The sequence below is a fragment of the Triticum dicoccoides genome, chromosome 3B, assembly GCF_002162155.2.
Source record: "Triticum dicoccoides isolate Atlit2015 ecotype Zavitan chromosome 3B, WEW_v2.0, whole genome shotgun sequence".
Taxonomy (NCBI): domain Eukaryota; kingdom Viridiplantae; phylum Streptophyta; class Magnoliopsida; order Poales; family Poaceae; genus Triticum; species Triticum dicoccoides.
The window spans coordinates 21,048,078-21,062,355 of NC_041385.1; positions in this window are offsets into that span (position 1 = coordinate 21,048,078).

Below are 14,278 nucleotides of genomic sequence, written 5' to 3' on the forward strand. Positions count from 1 at the left end.
TGCTGTGCGAGGACGGTGGCGCGGTGGTCGGCCTCGCCGCCGACAGCCCCCGAGGCCTCGGCCATGGCGACCTGTGCGAGCTCCTCCTGCAGCGCGTGCGCGACGACCTCGTCGTCCTCGACTGCGTTGTCTCTGACCTCGGGGGCGGGGGCGGTTGTGGGCATGTCGTAGCCGTCAAGAAGGGCGCAGGCGCGCTGGGGCTTCACCGCCCCCGCGCCTCCGCTGCCAGCACCTACAGCGGCAGCGCCCTTTGTTCCGTCAGGTGATAGAGATGAAGGGGGCGGGTCGAGGAAGGGGAAAGAGACCGGCGGCACGCTCGCACCTAAGAGACGCGGGATCGCAGGTCGGAGAGGAGGCCGCCGACTGCGGCGGTGTTGCAGGCGTAGGCGTCGGAGCTCCGGTCAAGCGCGTCGGGCAGGACCGAGGAGGAGGCTGCCGCCGAGGAGCGGTAGGCTGCGGCGGCGGCGGCCCGGGTGTTGCCTGGATGGGGCCACCGTGCGGCCAGTCGACCAGGCATCTCCGGCAGAGGACGATGATGGACAGGCTGGTGGGGAGTGGAGTGAGCATTCCGTGTTAGAACTCTCGATCTAGATCGATCTGGCTTAGGGTGGGTGGCGTGAGAACGTGGATTTGACGGTTGGTGGCATAGATGCAGCACGGTGTGTCCCACCTAAGCTACAACTATCCATCTAGTAGTAGCGTATATTTTATACCCACACTATTATTATTGCCTGTTGAGTGGGTAGGATGGAAATCATTTAGTAGCAGCGCAAGTTTTTTGTTCCCGCGCTACTACTATGCCATACCAGTAGTGCGTTTTTTCTGCCGCGCTACTACTAAGTACCAGTAGTGCGGGCCAAATAACCTACGCTACTACTAAACGTCTATCTATAGAGGTTTTCCTAGTAGTGTAAACTTAAACAGAAAACTCTGAATGCTAGAATGAAACATGACCCTGCTTTTCCTACTTCACCTATCTTTGTTACTGATAAGGATTATGACATCTCTGTTGATCCTGAAATAATTGCTTTGGTGGAATCTAATCCTTTTTATGGCAATGAATCTGAAACTGTTGTGGCACATCTTACTAAGTTGAATGATATAGCCAGCCTGTTCACTAATGATGAGAAGTCCTGCTATTATTATATCCTTAAGATATTTCCGTTCTCATTAAAGGGTGACGCTAAAACTTGGTTTAATTCTCTTAATCCTGGTTGTGTGCATAGCCCCCAGGATATGATTTGTTACTTCTCTGCTAAATATTTCCCTGCTCATAAGAAACAAGCTGTCTTGAGGGAAATATATAATTTTGTGTAAATTGAAGAAGAGAGTCTCCCACAAGCTTGGGGGAGGCTTCTCCGATTACTTAATGCTTTGCCTGATCATCCTCTTAAGAAAAATGAAATACTTGATATCTTTTATAATGGACTAACCGATGCTTCCAAGGACCATTTGGATAGTTGTGTTGGTTGTGTTTTCAGGGAAAGACCGGTCGACCAAGCTGAATTGTTATTGAATAATATATTGACTAACGAAAATAATTGGACTCTTCTTGAGCCAATTCCGGAGCCAATTCCTGAGCCAACTCCTGAGCCTATTCCTAAACCAACTCCGAAGAAGAGAGGTGTTCTATTTCTCAGTTCCGAAGATATGCAAGAGGCAAAGAAATCTATGAAAGAAAAAGGTATTAAAGCTGAAGATGTTAAGAATTTACCTCCTATTGAAGAAATACATGGTCTTGATCTACCACCTATTGAAGAAACACATGGTCTTGATAACCCGACACAGGTAGTAAAGGTAAATTCTCTCTATAGATATGACAAAGTTGAAATCCCGTCTACTAAGTTTCCTAGCCAATGTTTGGATGAATTTGATGACTTTATGGCTAGACAAGAAAGTTTTAGTGATTATGTTGGTAGAGAATTAAAGAGTAATGCTTACATGATTGGATGCTTGAGTGATTATATGGCTAGAGTTAAAGGTGAACTTAAACTCATTAGCAAATATGCTTCTATGGTTTCCACTCAATTAGAACAAGCACTTAAAGCTCAAAGTGATTTGCTCGATGAATTAAATAATAAAAATGATTTTGCTGTTAGAGTGGCTACTAGAACTGGTAAGATGACTCAGGAACCTTTGTATCCTGAAGGCCACCCTAAGAGAATTGAGCAAGATTATCAGAAAAACAATTTAGATGCACCTAGTTCTTCTAAAAAGAAGAAAAAGAAAATGATAGGACTTTGCATGCTTCTAGTGAACCCGTTGTAGACACACCTGAGAATCCCAATGATATTTCTATCTCTGATGCTGAAACACAATCTGGTGATGAACATGAACCTAGTGATAATGTTAAAGATAATGTTCATGTTGATGCTCAACCTAGCAATAATAATGATGTAGAAACTGAACCTGTTGTTGATCTTGATAACCCACAATCAAAGAATCAACGTTATGATAAGTGAGATTTTGTTGCTAGGAAGCATGGTAAAGAAAGAGAACCATGGGTTCAGAAACCCATGCCTTTCCCTCCTAAGCCATCCAAGAAAAAGGATGATGAGGATTTTGAGCGCTTTGCTGAAATGATTAGACCTATCTTTTTACGTATGCGCTTAACTGATATGCTTAAAGTGAATCCTTATGTTAAGTACATGAAAGATATTATTACAAATAAAAGAAAGATACCTGAAGCTGAAATTTCCACCATGCTTGCTAATTACACTTTTAAAGGTGGAATACTTAAGAAACTAGGAGATCCAGGAGTACCAACTATACCATGCTCCATTAAAACAAACTATGTTAAAACTACTTTATGTGATCTTGGAGCCGGTGATAGTGTTATGCCTCTCTCTTTATATCGCAGACTTGAATTGAATAAGTTGACACCTACTGAAATATCTTTGCAAATGGTCGATAAATCAACTTCTATACCTGTCGGTATATGTGAGGATCTGCCTGTTGTGGTTGCAAATGTCACTATCTTAACAGACTTTGTTATTCTTGATATTCCCGAGGACGATAGTATGTCGATTATCCTTGGTAGACCCTTTTTGAATACTGTATGGGCTGTTATTGATTGCAACAAAGGCAATGTCACTTTTCATGTTAATGGTAATGAGCATACAGTACACTTTCCGAAGAAACAACCTCAAGTTCATAGTATCAACTCTATTGAAAAAGTTCCAACAATTATCATTGGAGGTTTTGAATTTCCTCTTCCTACTGCCAAGCATAAATATGATATTCTTATTATTGGGGATGTGCATATCCCCGTTGAAGTAACCTAGTGTTATTCGATATTTCTCCGGTTCCATGTTATTTGGAATGAGTTTGTTAACAAGACTTGATCAACCTTCTTAGTGGATTCCTTTTGATGATCATGAGATGGATGAAACTAAAAGGCACAACCTTCTGTACCCTCCTTTTACTTTCTGTTAATTAGAATAAATAAAACCAAAAATAGTATTATCTGTCTATTTTCTGAATTATCCATGCAATAAAAATATCCTGAAAAAAAGTCCTCCAAATGCGCTGCAAATTTAGTATAATTTTTATGGAATATTTGAGGATTTTAGGCACTGAGAACATGGTAGGGGGGCAAGCACTTGGCCACGAGGGTCCGGGGCGCGCCCACCCTTACAGGGCGCACCCCCTGCCTCATGGGCCCATGGTGGCCCCCTCCACTTATTCCTGCACCCACACACTTCATCTTCCTCTAAAAAAAATCCCCATCCAGCTCAAGCACGAGTTCTAGCTCATTTTGCTGCGATTTTTGATCTCCTTGCTCAAAGCTCCATTCACAAAACTGCTTTGGGAGATTATTCCTTGGTATGTGACTCCTCCAATGGTCCAATTAGTTTTTGTTCAAGTGCTTTATTCATTGCAAATTTTTGCGGCCTAGGTGACCCTGTCCCAAGTAATTCTAATGCATGATATAGGCTCTAGGCACTTGTGGGAGTAGTTGCTATCTGTTTTATTGAGTTTGATTCACTTTTATTTTGAAGTTACTAAAAGTTTCAGAAATATTTCAAAGGAAGAAATATGTCTAGGAAAATGTCCCAAGGTGGTTCTTAAAGAAAGCAAGGACCCAGGCGCGCAATGCGTGAACAAGACGATGAACCACAAAGGGAAGCTGATGTGCGGCCTTGTGAATGGCCGTCAGAAGGATTTATGGTTAATGCAGGTATCAAGGATGAATTTGATACATATGTGCGTAATGCCGATCTTGAGGACTTCATGCAAGATAAGTGTCCTCAGTACTACTATTTGACTGATTCATTCGTGAGAAGGTTTAAATTTTCATCTTCGCGTAATTCTCAAAATATCCTGTTTGATATTTATGATCAATCATATACCATGGACCTAGAAGATTTTACTATTGCTTGCAAACTCCCGCAGTGGGGTAGTGTTAATGAACCCCGTAAATCTGAATATAAAGACTTTCTTGCTAGTATCACTGTGAGAGAATCCGTTAATTTGGTGGACCCGCCACTTAAAAATATAACTAACAGACTAGATCTAAAAGCGACTAATCTAAGAAAAGAAAAAAAATGTAATTTGGTGGATCCATCATTTAACTAACAGAATAGATCTATATGCGATTAATCTAAAAAATTAAAACATAACGTACATGGGACATGGGTATAAAAAATTAACATACATGGGACATGGGCACATACCAAACAATATGCACGCATGAGAAATCAATCTAAAAAAAAAAGCTAACTACATGGGACATGTGCATAAAAAATTAATGTGCATGGGATATGGGCTCATGCCAACCAATATGCATGCATGAGAGATTAATCTAACAAAAACAATCTATCTACGTGTGCATGGTTGCAATATACATACATGAGCGGTCCATTTAGATAAAAACTAGCGTACATGCCTTGCAATATACATGCATTAATGAATTTTCTGTAAGAAGAAAACCTGCGTACATGGCCATTGATATATGCATGCATCACATGATATACATAAAATATGGAAACATCAGCTTAAAAAAACTATCCACCTATATATAGCCCTAAACGCATATGCTTCAAACTCTAGCCGTGCACTTCTTCCGTCAGGCCATGGTCGCCAACTTGCCAACATGATGTCGCCCAAGGGTACATCTCATTGGCAACACGGCAAACATCCTCGCCCTGTTGACCAACCACGGTGAGTCCGATTACCTGCAGAGGTTCTCAGCCTACAGGCAACGCACCAGTACCAAGTCAGGAGTTGCATGACCGCTTTGATCTAGGCCGGAGTGATAACAAAATACATATGTGAACAAGACCAATCAAAGTACCATGCTAACTGCCAGGTAGCATATATGCATATAAGATGTGTGTCAATTACTTCCTATTAACAATTCAAGCATAGTCAAAGTAATCCATATTCGATGAGAATTTTGCCGCCATGCATGCACACATGGTTTACATCTTTGTTATGTAAGTTTGACTAGCCAAACGTGATTACATTTATTTTTAAAAGAAACAATCCGTAATTCAAGTTAAATATATCTATCAACGCCAGTCCTTTCATCACAATCATTTCAACAAAATAAATCCTGGAGAATCCGACAAACTTAAGCATGACAAGGCCAAATAATATACTATAACAATTTTTAAAATGGGTTCTAACTATCTTGGAATTAGGGATGCTAAAATTAACTTTCAAAGTTGTAATGTACGTAATAGGGTGGACAATGCTTTTCTCCGGAAGTAGTGTCCACACTATCTTGGAGGATGTTTTTTCCCTATAAATTGTGGGCACTGTTATAGTAGCAAACTTCGCTTATGACACAATATAAGCAAATATTTGTCCCGCTTAGTGCACGAGCCTTAATTTACCTAAATCAAATGATCATGGAAACAAATATATAACAAGACACTACATATAGTATATAAATGCACTCTATTTTTTTATACAAGATTAGAAAAAGTTACAGTAAAGAATAGAAAATAAATAATTAATATGTAAATCTTACACAACATTAGCAAATATTCCTATGCCTACATGGATACATGAGATATATTAAATTCACGCTTGAAGAAATTATAATACAATGTAACATGGTAAAAATGATGAAAAAAGGTCTAAATATAATATGCACAACACGACACATCAGAAAATACACAGTGACAACGTCATGCATAACTACAAGCTAAATGATAAACGGACAACATATATACTTTTAAATGTAAATAAAATACCATGGTTCCGGTGTTTCTTTACACATATCAAATAATAAGATCTCATTATTAAACTTTCAAAATTCTAGCCCGCGCAACGAGCGGGACACTTTGCTAGTTAGGTAATAAAGATTACAACTTGGCGGCAATTGTTGCACATAGGTTGCATAATAATGGTTTATCTGGAGATTTGTTTGGAGGGATTTATGCGACCCGTGTTGCTAATTATCTTGGTATACCTCCATGTGAGGGTGATAGGGAGTTGCTTCCCGTTTATTTAGATTATAATGCTATGGTCAGTCATCCGTTTCTTGAGAGGAACGAACAATTCCTCCAGTATCGACTAATTTTTGACAGACGTCGCACTGTCCATATTACTCTCCTTGCTCCTGCCCTTTTTTAATTACCAGGCAAAAAGAAGATACGTTGTAACCAAGGAGGAGGCAACCGAATACGAGAGGAGAACGAAGGCAGCTCGCCGCCATGCTGCAGCTCAGGAGGCATTGGCTGCTGCATCTCAGTACGACCCCAGTTACAACTTTGGATATCAGTCAGGCTATCCATGGCCATAGACCAACTTAGGCCAAAAGCCTAAGTTGGGGATTACATATTTCTCACCGACATTACATTCATATTCACACACTTATTCTAGTTGTCGGTGCTCATACTTTTTCATTGTATTATCCATGCTAGTTTAAATTCTTTTTCTAGCTTTCTTCTTGTGTGTTTAATAAACCTTAAGAAAAAACCAAAAAAATTAGTTAGTTTAATTTCCGTGCTTGTAGTAGTATTAAAAGTAAACCCAAAAAGATTTCTCGTTCTTCTTTTGCTTGTTGGGAGCTTTCCCGTGTAAATAGTTTTATTTCTTTTTCTTCCTTTGGGGGTCGAGAGGAGAATACCATAATGAAAATGTTTAGTGGCTCCAATATGCATGATTGTTAATTTGACCAAGAGCCCATATTATCTTGTCTTCTCCCTTGAATTGAATGCTTGCAGATTCCAGCTTAGTCAAATGCACGTGCACTATTATTATTATACACTCCGTTCGGTCGTGCAAGTGAAAGGCAATAATAACGATATATGATGGACTGATTGAGATGAGCAAAGCTGGTATGAACTCGACCTCTCTTGTTTTTGTAAATATGATGAGTTCATCGTTCCTGATTCAGCCTATTATGGATAAACATGTTTGCAATGACAATTAGAGATTATAGTTGCTTATGCCATGCTTAATTAGCTACGAGCTTATAATGGTTTACCTTGCGTGCCAACATGCTATTAAAATGGTTGTGACGTGGTATGATAGGGTGGTATCCTCCTTTGAATGATTCGAGTGACTCGACTTGGCACATGTTCACGCATGTAGTTGAAACAAAATCAACATAGCCTTCACGATATATATGTTCATGGTGGATTATATCCTACTCATGCTTGCACTCAGTGTTGATTAATTTTAATGCATGTTCATGACTGTTGTCGCTCTCTCAGTTGGTCGCTTCCCAGTCTTTTGCTAGCCTTCACCTGTACTAAGCGGGAATGCTGCTTGTGCATCCAAACTCCATAAACCCCAAAGTTATTCCATATGAGTCCACCATACCTTCCTATATGCGGTATTTACCTGCCGTTCCAAGTAAATTTGTATGTGCCAAACTCCAAACCTTCAAATGAAATTATGTTTTGTATGCTCGAGCAGCTCATGTTTCAACTAGGGTTGTCTGTATCTTCCATGCTAGGTGGGTTATTCTCAAGAGGAGTGGACTCCGCTCCTCATTCACGAGAAAATGGCTGGTAACCGGGATGTCCAGTCCCATGATCAAAAAGATCAAAGCAAATCAAAATAATTAAACAAAACTCCCCCAGAATTGTTACTAGTTGGAGGCACCCGTTGTTTCGGGCAAGCCATGGACTGATACTTGTTGGTGGTGCGGGAGTATAAAATTTACCATTCTGTTTGGGAACTGCCTATAATGTATGTAGCATGGAAGATATCGAGATCTCATAGTTGTTATGTTGACAGTGAAAGTATACCGCCCAAAATGTTATTCATCTCTATTTTAAAATCGAGCTCTGGCACCTCTACAAATCCCTACTTCCCTCTGCGAAGGGCCTATCTATTTACTTTTATGTTGGGTCATCACCCTATTATTAAAAAACACCCGCTGGAGAGCACACTGTCATTTGCATGCATTACTATTAGTTTATATTGGGTATGACGTGACTGGATCTCTTTTACCATGAATTACAATGTTTAGTCAGTACTTGATCTTTAAAGGTGCTCTGCATTTATGTTTTGTGGTCTCAGAAAGGGCTAGCGAGATACCATCTTGTTATATCATATTATGATTGTTTTGAGAAAGTGTTGTCATCCGAGTTTTATTATTATTGCTCGCTAGTTGACTATGCCATTGATATGAGTAAACATGAGACCTAAGTGTTATTGTGAATATGGTTAGTCATAATCTTTGCTGAAAACTTGAATGCTAGTTTTACATATTTACAACAATAAGAGCAAACAACGTTCATAAAAGTATTTCTTTATCACTTTCAGTTTGTCAACTGAATTGCTTGAGGACAAGCAAAGATTTAAGCTTGGGAGAGTTGATACATCTCCAACGTATCTACTTTTCCAAACACTTTTGCCCTTGTTTTGGACTCTAACTTGCATGATTTGAATGGAACTAACCCAGACTGACGCTGTTTTCAGCAGAACTACCATGGTGTTATTTTTGTGCAGAAATAAAAGTTCTCGAAATGTCCTGGAAATCCACAGAGAAACTTTTCAGAATTAATTAAAAATATTGGCGAAAGAAATAGCATCATGGGGCCCATACCCTGTCCACGAGGGTGGGGGGCGCACTCCCTCCCCTTGGGCGTGCCCCTGCATCGTGGCCCCCCTGGACGTCCACCGACCTCAACTCCAACTCTATATATTTGCTTTTGCAGAGATAAAAATCAAGGAGAAAGTTTCATCGCGTTTTACAATACGGAGCCGCCGCCAAGCCCTAATCTCTCTTGGGAGGGCTGATTTGGAGTCCGTCCAGGGCTCCGGAGAGGGGGATTCATCACCGTCGTCATCATCAACCATCCTCCATCACCAATTTCATGATGCTCACTGCCATGCGTGAGTAATTCCATCATAGGCTTGCTAGACGGTGATGGGTTGGATGGGATTTACCATGTAATCAAGTTAGTTTTGTTAGGGTTTGGTCCCTAGTATCCACTATGTTCTGAGATTGATGTTGCTATGACTTTGCTATGCTTAATGCTTGTCACTAGGGCCCGAGTGCCATGATTTCAGATCTAAACCTATTATTTTTTTCATGAATATATGTGATTTCTTGATCCTATCTTGCAAGTCTATAGTCACCTATTATGTGTTATGATCCGACAACCCCGAAGTGACAATAATCGGGATACTTCTCGGTGATGACCGTAGTTTGAGGAGTTCATGTATTCACTATGTGTTAATGCTTTGGTCTGGTACTCTATTAAAAGGAGGCCTTAATATCCCTTAGTTTCCACTAGGACCCCGCTGCCACGGGAGGGTAGGATAAAAGATGTCATGCAAGTTCTTTTCCATAAGCACGTATGACTATATTCGGAATACATGCCTACATTACATTGATGAACTGGAGCTAGTTCTGTGTCACCCTATGTTATAATTATTACACGAGGAATCGAATCCGACATAATTATCCATCACTGACCCAATGCCTGCGAGCTTTTCACATATTGTGCTTTGCTTATTTACTTTTCTGTTGCTACTGTCACAATTACTACCAAACTGCTATCGTTACTTTTGCCACTGTTACCATTACTATCATACTACTTAGCTACTAAATACTTTGCTGCAGATACTAAGTTATCCAGGTGTGGTTGAATTGACAACTCAACTGCTAATACTTGAAAATATTATTTGGCTCCTCTTGTGTCGAATCAATAAATTTGGGTTGAATACTCTACCCTCGAAAACTGTTGCGATCCCCTATACTTGTGGGTTATCAATGTGCCACTGAACAGTGGAGCGACACCGCACCTTTTTAGGGGCTCGACAATGACAAGGATCGTGCAAGCACTAAGAGGAGTTGCGCCACAACTTTTGATGGATACGACACTAGCAAGAGGGCCTGCGCGACTTCCTATGGGTCCTAGGCCAGCAACCTGGCCTGCACCACAACCTATGGGGGCTATACAAACACCACGGGGGCCTAACACGGCAAACACAAACTATGTGACTAGTCCTGGACTGGCACCATCGCCTGCATCATCAGCAACAATGGATGGCAGGTATGGACAGCGTCCAGGTTCTTCAACTACACAAGAAGAAAGTGGCAATGAAATTTCATCTCCTATTATGCAAGCTCCTGGTGGACATGCACACCAGCCACTCAGTATTGCATCTCTACATGCAGCTGTTGCGGCTGCGCAAGGTACTACGATGGTTGAACCACCGTTTGGAAGACCTACTACCACACCTGGCCCTGCATTTCCTAGAGACCCTCCAAAATGAACTACAAAAGGGAGGGCAAAGTCAAAAAGAATTCAATCAGCACTTGAGCTGCATCCGAAGAGAAAGAACAAGTGCAGATATTGAGGTTCTTTTAACCATAATGGTGCAAACTGCCCGACCAGATTGGTGTGATAGTCACACAGTGACCAGATGACTGAAAAGATGTGTTGAATGGCATTGACAAATTGAACTATTTGTGGGTCTGCATGTTTGAACATCCTAGACTATTATTTCTGGTTTATGGTTTCTTGTGGGTAACTTGCCTCACACTGGAGTTTGAATTGCCTGGTTATGAGTTTTGAGTTGCCTGTTGTGTGCTTCGTATTGCCCCGCCCACACCCTTGCCCTCCCCATATTGGTCGAAAACTTACATACATAAGATTATGCAATGCTAAAAAAATGCAACAGTTTCCTGGTTATGTAATGATCATACTATATATCTTTTATGGGTTCTTCTGATTAATTTGCCTCACATTAAAGCTTAAAATGCATGTTTATGCAATTGAGTTGCCTGGTCCTAGTTCTTATACAGGCAACTCCCTCGGCGGTCCAAAATTCACAAATACAAGAAAATACGCATGCATTTACATGATGCAGTACGCATGAGGGGAGAAAAAAACTGACCTATGCTAACTTGAGTATGGTTTTCCATGGAGCCTTGTTGTGCCCATTGTCAACCCACGTGTTGGTCAATTGTTTCCTGATGCTTGTAATATCCTCAGCTGTGAAATTTGGAACAGCCCTTGCCTCCCAACCGTTTGCTAGCGTAAGAGCAAAAACACCACAGTCGAACCTAAACAAAAATTGAAAAAAAAATTCTAGTTAGCTAGTTTACTCTATGTAGTACTGTGTCACTTGTAAAAAACTGAACAAAAGCAGAGTTTATATGTGAAAAAAGTGGATGCTTACTCAGTTTTTTGCTTTGGAACGTCGATGTTGGTAAGCCCAAAGTCATCAAGCAAGACGCGGGAGCTGGCGTAATGCTCTTCCTATAGAGCCCGAAAACTTGCAATCATTTTCCTTGCACAAACATCTAGATCCTTGTTCTGGAGCGTCCTCCAAGAATCAAGAGCCTCAAAACGTCGGTCTCTTATGTTCACATTAAAAATCCAGTAATGATTGCCTGTAACTGGCTTTGTCTTCTCAATGTTCTCTAAAACTGGGAACATAATCTGTTAGAAAAACAAATGGGGTTAGTAAAACATAAATAAACCATACTAGAAGCTGGATGCACATGCAAGTTATGTACTTATGTGAGTAATTTGCCAAAAATAGAAGATGCATAGGCAAGTTATGTACTTATGTAAGCAACCTGCCAAAAATGCACATGCAAGTTATGCAATTACGTAAGCAACTTGCCAAAGAAAGCAATTCATGAGTGTGGTCAACTTGCCCCCCTAATTATATTTACATTGGATATATGAGCAAGGTTTTAGCAATTCATGATAAAACAATTATGTGAGCAAGGTTTTAGCAGAAAAAGTGATATATAAAAAATGCATTGGTAAAAAATAAAGAAACCATTAACTTACCATGTCTTTACAGTCCAAGTGATTCGACTTCTTGAACCGGGAAATGAGCTCCTTGTCGTTCAACTCCATGTTTTGCATCTGAACCTGGTGGAAAAAGAATACAGACATGACCATGACCTATTATGAAAAAAATAAAAAGAAAGAATTGCAAAACTACACTATTAACTGCTTCGCGTTTTCTTACTGAGAACCTGAGGGGCACCACTAGCTTCTTTGAGTCTGGTGGCAAGTTCATCATTATGGACTCTATACCAACTTCCATTACATGGCTCAAGACAAAACCTTCCTTCTTCATTAAGTTTGCAAGCTCCCTGACTGTGATAAAGTATTTTCCATATTCAATTACTCTTGGGCTGCACGAAAAAAAAGAGACATTCATCTCACAAATCCTTCCATAATTTGCCTACCACTATTCAACTCGGAGAAAACACATGGGGGGGCATGGTCATATGAAGGAGAAACTATTTCAAACAAGCATTTCACACTAAGCCAAGTTGCCTGATTCTATAAATGGATTTCTTGTAAAAACAGCTTGAATTGCCTGGATAACATGATAGACCTTGCCTGGGAAAAAGTGCATTGTCCAAAGGCTGACAAAAATAAATGCAATTATATATTGTCATGCCTGGTATCTAGGTCTGGTGATGCTTCTTCATTAATTCTTCCATGCAAGATTACCGATGCATACAATCTATTTGCTTCAGGTTTGGACATGTAGACTTTCTTCTCATTATAGTCAATGAATGGTGACCTCTTGCAAGGAGGTGCTTTGATAATCCTTCTCTCGAATTGAAGTGGATGCATCTCTCTTGAGCTACTACTGCTATAAATCTTGCTGCCTGATCCCACTTCTCCTTGCTTGGAACTTTTTTTAGGTGTTTGGTACGCATTTGGTGACGAGATTCCAACTGAACATTTTGCGTCAAACTTACTTGCCTTTCCTTCTGCTTGTGCACACGGTTCATCTATGCCTTCAAGGTCCAACAGATAATCATCATCGATTATTTCGATGATTGGCTGGGTATGTACTGGAAGTTCCTTGAACTCCTGCTCACCAAATGTGCTTGACCCAACATGTTGATGTGCTCTGTTGTCTGCAGATCCTGTGGGCAAATCATCTATGCCTAGATCGAAACTTGGTGCTGGGCAGTACTCTTTGTAAAAATCATTTGATCTTTCAATCTCCCTTTGCTCCAAATGTTGTTTATCTTTATTCGCTGAGGTGTGATTTGTGGAGTTGGATTGAGGATTCTTGCTGTTTGGATCAACACACCTTGCAAACAGCTCACTCACATCTAGAATACTGATTTCTAGTGCATTGGTTGTCTTCCCACTAACACGCATGAATTCATGGTACCGCTCCTCCACATTAGAGAAATGGGAAGTGTTCCCCTGGCCAGTTTCTTCTATTACTTCTGGAACACTTGTGGCCTCAGGTTGGGCAAGCACAGTTGAGCAGTCAGGCAATTTCCCTAGGGCTATTAGCAACTTCTGTTCCGGACTTGTTCCCATGGTTACAACTTCAGGCAAGTCTTGTATCCTTTTGATCTCCATACATGACACCGGAGGGATGTTCTCTTTCTCCTTTTTGTGTCCTGCGTAGTTTAATGCTGCTGCCTCAGGTGATGCCTTAAAGTCTTGCACCTTGTCCCACTGGATACCATTGGCTGACTACATCACATTTCCTCGAGGCAGGAAAGGCACTTGACCATTTAAGTCACCTAGTGGTTGTGTTCCGATGTGGTTTGCTATGCTTACTATCACTGTAGGTCCCTTTTTGAGTTAAACTGGCCTCACTTTTATGGGGTCAAGTGTTCCCTCTGCAAAACTTGCCTGGAAAGCAACTGGTCTTGCTTCCTACTTGGACTGAGTTGTCAGAATATGTGATCCACTTACTTGGCATTGGGAATGAAAAATACCAGACTGCTTTGGAGCTGCACCTGTAGATACTGCCCCATCTCCAACTTTGCTGCACGATGGTACCGCTGAGCTTGATGGTGTACTCTTTACCACTTGTGTTTTGTCATTCCCATGAATTGCCTCTTTTGTTTTTG